Below are 9,545 nucleotides of genomic sequence, written 5' to 3'. Positions count from 1 at the left end.
GCTTCAGGTTCCTCCAGCCGGGCCCGCATCCGCTTCAGGTTCCTCCAGCCGGGCCCGCATCCGCTTCAGGTCCCTCCAGCCGGGCCCGCATCCGCTTCAGGTCCCTCCAGCCGGGCCCGCATCCGCTTCAGGTCCCTCCAGCCGGGCCCGCATCCGCTTCAGGTTCCTCCAGCCGGGCCCGCATCCGCTTCAGGTTCCTCCAGCCGGGCCCGCATCCGCTTCAGGTCCCTCCAGCCGGGCCCGCATCCGCTTCAGGTTCCTCCAGCCGGGCCCGCATCCGCTTCAGGTTCCTCCAGCCGGGCCCGCATCCGCTTCAGGTCCCTCCAGCCGGGCCCGCATCCGCTTCAGGTCCCTCCCGCCGGGCCCGCATCCGCTTCAGGTTCCTCCAGCCGGGCCCGCATCCGCTTCAGGTTCCTCCAGCCGGGCCCGCATCCGCTTCAGGTTCCTCCAGCCGGGCCCGCATCCGCTTCAGGTTCCTCCAGCCGGGCCCCGCATCCGCTTCAGGTTCCTCCAGCCGGGCCCGCATCCCGCTTCAGGTTCCTCCAGCCGGGCCCGCATCCGCTTCAGGTCCCTCAGCCGGGCCCGCATCCGCTTCAGGTCCCTCCAGCCGGGCCCGCATCCGCTTCAGGTCCCTCCAGCCGTGCCCGCATCCGCTTCAGGTCCCTCCAGCCGGGCCCGCATCCGCTTCAGGTCCCTCCAGCCGGGCCCGCATCCGCTTCAGGTCCCTCCAGCCGGCCCGCATCCGCTTCAGGTCCCTCCAGCCGGGGCCCGCATCCGCTTCAGGTCCCTCCAGCCGGGCCCGCATCCGCTTCAGTCCCTCCAGCCGGGCCCGCATCCGCTTCAGGTCCCTCCAGCCGGGCCCGCATCCGCTTCAGGTCCCTCCAGCCGGGCCCGCATCCGCTTCAGGTCCCTCCAGCCGGGCCCGCATCCGCTTCAGGTCCCTCCAGCGGGCCCGCATCCGCTTCAGGTCCCTCCAGCCGGGCCCGCATCCGCTTCAGGTCCCTCCAGCCGGGCCCGCATCCGCTTCAGGTCCCTCCAGCCGGGCCCGCATCCGCTTCAGGTCCCTCCAGCCGGGCCCGCATCCGCTTCAGGTCCCTCCAGCCGGGCCCGCATCCGCTTCAGGTCCCTCCAGCCGGGCCCGCATCCGCTTCAGTCCCTCCAGCCGGCCCGCATCCGCTTCAGGTCCCTCCAGCGGGCCGCACGGGTTCTGGGCCTCAGCGCGGGAAGCCGCCTCTTCTCACAGATTTCACCCTTTCTTCCCTGAGCCATGGCTTTTGTTATTTTGGTCACTATGGCCGTGTGAGGGTTTATTATTATTTGTGGGACACGTTGTACTTTTGAACTACATCAATGATTTTACTATATTGTGGACTAGAAAATGGGAAAAAAAATCCAAATATGGTGAAACTGCAAAAAAAAAAGTGCAATTCCACAGTTGATTTTTTTTCTTTCCCCGTTGGCTGGATGCTAAACCTGCCCGGCCGTTATGATTCTCCGGGTCTTAACGAGTTTGCAGACACCAAACGTGTGTAGGTAATTTTTTATTTAAGTGATGAAAAAAAAAAACAAAGTTTGCATAACATAAAAAAAATTGCGCCATTTTCCCAGACCTGCAGCGTCTCCATTTTTCAGGATCTGGGGCAGGTGAGGGCTTATTTTTTGTGTGCTGAGGTGAAATTTTTATTGATGCCATTTTGGGGTAGATCCGATGTTTTGATCGCCCGTTATTACATTTTATTGCAATGTTGCAGCGACCAAAAAAATTTAATTCTGGCGTTTCGATTTTTTTCTCTCTTTACACCATTTATTGATTGGATTAATTATTTATGTTGATCGGCGATTCTGAACTAGGCGATACCAAATATGTACATGTTTTATTTTGTTTGGGGCAAAAGGGGGATGATTTAAACTTTATTATTTTTTATATTTTTAAAAACATTTTTTACACTTTTTGCTTGATTCTATAGTCTCCATGGGGACTAGAAGCAGCAGTTGCTTGATTGGCTCTGCTATATACAGACGATGAACAGATGGCCTGTGTGTAGCAGATTTACTCACTTGCTATGAGCGCCAACCACTGGGCGGCGCTCATAGCAATCTGGCAATGACAACCATCGGTGACCCGCGATCATGTGACTGGTTCACTGATAGGCGGGGCTTAGGACGTGCTTCCCGGAAGCGGGAGATAAATGCCGCTGTCAGAGATTGACATTGGCATTTAACAGGCGCTGGTGGATCGCGATTCCACCCGCGGATGTTGCAGGCACATGTCAGCTGTAAGGTGCACCAAACAGGGGGTTATGACGTGTGTTGTACTATTACGGCACGTCATAAAAGGGTTAAAGTACAGCTATATATAGTGACTTACAGCTGACGTTCTTTCTGGTGGAGTTGTTCACTTTTTCCATATTTTCTGGCCCAAACCAACATAACACCTGACTTCTCACTTTTCAGGCAGCGTCTCCATTTATCTCCAAGCTGCACAAAACTCCTTATCCTGCTGATACCCCAATACTGAGCCGCTGTCATATGTGTCCATACTACTGGTACTGTGTGCTCTCCTACTGAACCCCACCCCTCAACTGTCCTGGAAAAGTATGGTGACCCCAACACAGTATGATCCCCCAACTGTGCCCCCACCACAGCACTCCATGCAGTATAATGGGCCTACATACAATATAATGGCCCCCACACAGCATGATGGACCCCACACAAACCTTCACACTGTCCATACTGCATAATGCACCCCCATAGTCCATACAGTATAATGCACCCCCATAGTCCATATAGTATAATGCACTCCCATATAGTATAATGCACTCCATAGTCCATATAGTATAATGCACTCCCATATAGTATAATGCACTCCATAGTCCATACAGTATAATGCACTCCCATATAGTATAATGCACTCCATAGTCCATACAGTATAAATGCACTCCCATATAGTATAATGCACTCCATAGTCCATACAGTATAATGCACTCCATAGTCCATACAGTATAATGCACTCCCATATAGTATAATGCACTCCATAGTCCATACAGTATAATGCACCCCCATAGCCCATACAGTATAATGCACTCCCATATAGTATAATGCACTCCATAGTCCATACAGTATAATGCACTCCCATATAGTATAATGCACTCCATAGTCCATACAGTATAATGCACTCCATAGTCCATACAGTATAATGCACTCCCATATAGTATAATGCACTCCATAGTCCATACAGTATAATGCACCCCCATAGTCCATACAGTATAATGCACTCCCATATAGTATAATGCACTCCATAGTCCATACAGTATAATGCACTCCCATATAGTATAATGCACTCCATAGTCCATACAGTATAATGCACTCCCATATAGTATAATGCACTCATGAGATCAATGGCCGATAAGTAACTTATTCAGATCTGTGAAAAGTGACTATTTGTCCACTTTGATGCCCAGAACCCATTTGGGCCAGTCTGGAGTGACCTGAATTTGATGTGGGCCATCACTATGTATTAAATACTAGTATGAGACCAGTGGCCTAAAGTCATTTAACCCTTTCAGTAACGCCCTTCAGTGCCCACATTGATGCCCATTTTTGTGCCAGTTTTATGACATTTGTAGCTGCTTTTAAGCGTTTTCACATCAGGGCACCTCGCTGCAATATATTTTTTCATTTCTCTATTTTTTGTAATTAAACCTGTAAAAAAACAGCAAAAAAGAAACTGCCGCATAAGAAACCACCTTCAGCATCGTCCAGTGGTTGAGGAGTGATGGACGCGCTGCTTCTCTACGAGGCCGGGAGCTGCCAGTCAGTGTGCGGTCTATGCACCTCCGAGTCTAATGCATGGAATATATAATCATCAGCTGTAGATTTATATAGCGCCAACATATTCCACAGCGCTTTACAATTCAGGCTGTATGCACACGATGCGTTTTTTAAGCGTTTCCGCAGCGGCAATTTCACCGCAGAAACACTTAAAAACGCATGGTAGAAGGTCTGCTATGTCCCCCAATGATAATCCGCATGTCCTGTGCACACGCTGAGGAAATTTCCACTGTGGATTATCATTGTGGAAAAATCCGCAGCACGTCCATTAATTTTGCGGACACGCGGCTTAATTGCCGCCATTGACTATCATTGAGCCGCATAATATCTGCATCACTACATGTGCACATACGGATATGAAGCGATTCTAGGAGTGGATGGTACCTGGGCTTGGAGAACAGGAGACTCTCATCCAGACCCGGGTACCATAGCACCTATAAAAAAAGAATGAAATAAAAAATATACATTATACTCTCCTTCCAATGGCTGCATGGATTTATATAGTGTGACCAAGTTGTCAAGCACTCTCCAAGTGATGCTAAAAGCGCTTGATAACCCGCATGTCCCTGGCAGGAAAAACACAAGGACAATCCGCATGTACAATCCGCCTGCGTTTTTTCTGCCAGGGCGATGCAGAAATGCTCAGGAAAAAATCCGGAGCATTTCTGCATCGTGGGCACATAGCCTTACAGACATTATCTGCACTGTCCCCATCGGGGCTCACAATCTACATTCCCTATCAGTCTTTGGAGTGTAGGAGGAAACCGGAGAACCCGGAGGAGAACATGCAAACTCCTTGCAGATGTTGTCCTTGGTGGGATTTGAACCCAGGACCCCAGCACTACAAGGCTGCAGTGCTGACCACCGAGCTGCCGTGCAGTGCTGTCCATACATACACACCCCCATACAGTCACTGCCAGCTCCACAATAATGAAAGCAACTACTCACTGCCACCACCAATCGTCTGCAGGCCGATTGGACGCCCGTTACAGGTAGTGTATGGCTTCAGGGTGCGGTTTACAGAGCAAGCGGAACAGAACCATTACATTTATTTATTTGTGAGAGCAGGGGTTACTTTATCCTGACTCCATTTTGATTTTTGTACGTGTATCTTACGCTTACCAGAATGGAGTTTGAGCTGGTATGCGTGTGAGAGATAAGGAGTCTTTGGAATGTCTTTGTCTAGAGATTCAGAAAGGACAGAAGTGAAAGTAGAAAGTAAGAGATTTCTAAAATCCAAAAGCTGGGTGTAGATAGAATTACCTTTTGCCAATGAGATGTATGTATGCTAATGTCAGCACATATGTAGAGATATGAGCCAATTATATTGTTTTAAATCTGAATACTAATAACCTTTATAAACCTGGACCAGAGCATGTAATAAAGTAGATCTAGCCTGATGCTCAAATGTATCAGTCGTGGCTCTTCCGTGCATGTATTTGAATTTTACAATTTAATTTGGAGCAGACACAACGTCTCAGAATGTGTCACATTATGTGGCGACAACAAACCTGGCACAACGAACAGGAACCCACTAATGCAAAAGATTACTGATCCAACCAATTTGCTGGACCCCAGACAGACGGGTAACTCGGGATAGCTGCAGCAATTGGTAAGAAGCTTTATTCTTACACTACCTGAATTTATCCCTCTGTTTTCGTGGGTTCCAGTCCACGTTGGGTAAGTAGTCGCAGGTCATTCGATCTGTTCATATTAAGTGGGTCCATTATTGTTAGACAAAGAACCCCGATGAGACCCTGTGTACTGTGTTGAACTTCTGTATGGGAAGTGTGGATTTGGTATTTCAATGGTCATCTGTACGTGGGGTTGGATTGTAGGGATTAGTTGATTGCACGCACCCGGTTGACCAGATGTTGCTGATTGTCAGCAGCCTCTTGTATTTCTAAGGAAACCCATATGGTTCCGGCTCCTAGACGTAGGGGCTGATGGTTTTCGTCTGACTATAAGTCAGGCATGGAGTGACAGAGTGGAAAGCCAATGTGTGTGTGGCTTCATGTCCCCACTGGTTTTTCACTGTAGTCCTATATTCATGTTTTTTTTAAGAAACAGAAGAAGAGTAATCTGTTTAGTAAGAAACAGATTGAGCATGGTAGAGGTGCTGTAGAGAGTATACAATCCATAGTGAGTGTGGTATGAGTCCCCACTGGTTTGTGTCTCTACACTGTGTTCCAAATTATTACGCAAACAATATTTTCTCAGATTTTCCCACATTCCCTATATGAATTGCAGTCATTGTAATTTTCCAGTCAAATAACTATTAGAGTACAAGTGAAAGGTTTTTGTATAAACTGCCGATGATAACAGGATATTTATAAAAAAATAAAAAACTCAAAATGCCCTCAAAATGCATGTTCCAAATTATTATGCACAGCAGAGTTTTCAACCTTTTCATTTTAATAAAGAACAAAAAAATGGTCATTTGTGAAATTCTAAGCATTAGCCGGTTATTACACACTGAAATCAAACAGTTTTCACCTGAAAACTTTATTCTAGGTGATGTTACATTTTCACATAGGACCCCTTGTTGGAAAGGAGCTTCTGAACTCTCTCGTCCATTGAATTTGTCAGGTTTTGGATGGTTTCTGCTTCAATTGTTTTGCATGAGGACAGAATACCCTCCCAGAGCTGTTGCTTAGATGTGAACTGCCTCCCGCCATCATAGACACTCCTTTTGATGATGCTCCACAGGTTCTCAATGGGGTAGAGGTCAGGGGAGCATGGGGGTCACACCATAAGTTTGTCCCCTTTTATGCCCATATCAGCCAGAGATGCAGATGTGTTATGTGCAGCATGAGACGGGGCATTATCATGTATGAAAATGATCTTGCTGCGGAATACACGGTTCTTCTTCTTGAACCATGGAAGGAAGTGCTGTTTGAGAAACTCAACATACATTATGGAGTTCATCTTTACCCCTTCAGGGATCCTAAAAGGGCCGACAATCTCACTCCCCATGATTCCAGCCCAAAACATTACTCCACCTCCTCCTTGCTAGCGCCGTAGCCGTGTTTGCATGGGGTGTCCATCAACCAGCCATCCTCCACTCCATCCATCTGGACCATCGAGATCATTTCATACATAATGCCCCGTCTCATGCTGCACATAAAACATCTGCATCTCTGGCTGCTATGGGCATAAAAGGGGACAAACTTATGGTGTGACCCCCATGCTCCCCTGACCTCAACCCCATTGAGAACCTCTGGAGCATCATCAAAAGGAGTGTCTATGATGGCGGGAGGCAGTTCACATCTAAGCAACAGCTCTGGGAGGGTATTCTGTCCTCATGCAAAACAATTGAAGCAGAAACCATCCAAAACCTGACAAATTCAATGGACGAGAGAGTTCAGAAGCTCCTTTCCAACAAGGGGTCCTATGTGCAAATGTAACATCACCTAGAATAAAGTTTTGAGCTGAAAACAGTTTGATTTCAGTGTGTAATAACCGGCTAATGCTTAGAATTTCACAAATGACCATTTTTTTGTTCTTTATTAAAATGAAAAGGTTGAAACCTCTGCTGGGCATAATAATGTGGAACATGCATTTTGAGGGCAGTTTGAGTTTTTTATAAATATCCTGTTATCATCGGCAGTTTATACAAAAACCTTTCAATTGTACTCGAATAGTTATTAGACTGGAAAATTACAATGACTGCAATTCATATAGGGAATGTGGGAAAATCTGAGAAAATATTATTTGCATAATAATTTGGAACACAGTGTAGTTCTGTATTCCTGTTTTTAACATAAATTTGTGCAGAAAATGCATAGGTTTGTTCAGTGTCTGGTTGTCCACCGGGTGGCAGATTTGATGACGAAGGTTTCTTGAGAGTATTGGAGGAACAGGCTGTTTAGATGATGCTGGTTTACTTCACCAGACTGAGATATGCTGGAAAAACCTCTAAATCTGTAACTAGAGGCGAGATGGAGGAAGAAAAACATGGTGGTAAGTTTTTGTATGTTAAAAAATGTAATAAAGATGGCGTTCAATCCCTTGCCGCTCCCAGTTTGACTCCACCCCTGTACATTGTCCCTGAAGGATGGACATGTTGTGTATGTAGGAAACAGAATCCAGATTGGGTGGAGACTTGTTGTGTATGTGGTGCACCCTATTGGCACACAGGAACCATTAAACCTCCTACTCTTAAAACAGGATTGTACCCTTTTTGTTTACGCGCCATAATCCATTTGCATAGTGAGCCTCCCCTTGGCCAGTGTCCCAAGCGCTACGCCCCCATAAGTCTCGATCTGGCCCCAATGAATATTATGCCTGCACTGGATGGGACCAACGCCCCTTCAGACCCTGACCTACTCTCCAGCACCTCCCCTGACACCACTCAAACGGACGCAGTAGTTATACGTCAGCCTTTTGCTGCCATGAAAGGCTCACTAGGACAATTACCCAGTCAGGGTGGGCAGCTCACCTAATACCCCCCCGCTGCTCGCCCACAGCTCTCGCCCAGACTGCTACCACCAGACCTCACACCCCAGTCTAGAGCCCCGGGAGGGTGTGCGGTGTCCCTGGAATCCTAGTGAAATGCTGGCCGTAATGAGTAGACTGCCAGACTCTGAAATGTTTCCCATGCCATGTGTTGGAGAAAGTAGAGAAAATTAGAAATGCTTTCTCCTGTTAGTAGAAAGATATTATACCCGGCTCTGGCAGAGATGGCAGGACTTAGTATATGAGAACACGTCTAAAGTTCACACCCGTTTACAGTCTCTTGCCTCTGTTGAAAGTTTAAAACCAGTGATTAACCCCTTTACCCCCGAGGGTGGTCTGCACGTTAATGATCGGCCAATTTTTACAATTCTGACCACCGGCCCTTTATGAGGTAATTACTCTGGAGCTTCACCGGATCCCCCTGATTCTGAGATTGTTTCTTCGTGACATATTGTTCTTCTTGATAGAGGTAACATTTCTTCGTTATCACTTGCGTTTATTTGTGAAAAAATTGGAAATTTGGCGAAAATTTTGAAAATTTCACAATTTTCAAAATGTAAATTTTATTCCGTTAAATCAGAGAGATGTGTCCCACAAAATAGTTACTAAATAACATTTCCCACATGTCTACTTTACATCAGAACAATTTTTTTTATTATTAGTGCGCTATAAGGGTTAAAAGTTCCCCAGCGATTTCTCATTTTTCCACCAAAATTTACAAAACCATTTTTTAGGGACCACATCATATTTGAAGTCACTTTGAGGGGTCTTTATGACAGAAAATACCCAAAAGTGACACCATTCTAAAAACTGCACCCCTCAAGGAGCCCAATACCACATTCAAGAAGTTTATTAACCCTTCAGGTGCTTCACAGGAATTTTTGGAATGGGGAAGAAATAAATGAACATTTAACTCTTTTCACAAAAATGTTACTTTAGACCCCAATTTTTTTTATTTTTGCAGGGTATCAGGAAAAAATGGACCCCAAAATTTGTTGTGCAATTTCCCCTGAGTACGCAGATACCCCATACTTGGGGAAAAAACGCTGTTTGGGCGCACGGCAGGGCTCGGAAGGGAAGGAGCGCCATTTGACTTTTTGAATGTAAAATTTGCTTGAATAATTAGGGGACGTCATGTTGCGTTTGGAGAGCCCCTGATGTGTCTAAACAGTGGAAACCCCCTACAAGTGACACCATTTTGGAAACTAGACCCCTCAGGGAACTTATCTAGATGTGTGGTGAGCACCTTGAACCCT

This window comes from Phyllobates terribilis, unplaced genomic scaffold (assembly GCF_046119375.1).
Source record: "Phyllobates terribilis strain yellow unplaced genomic scaffold, ASM4611937v1 Scaffold_8395__1_contigs__length_30377, whole genome shotgun sequence".
Taxonomy (NCBI): domain Eukaryota; kingdom Metazoa; phylum Chordata; class Amphibia; order Anura; family Dendrobatidae; genus Phyllobates; species Phyllobates terribilis.
This window is presented reverse-complemented; position numbering follows the sequence as displayed.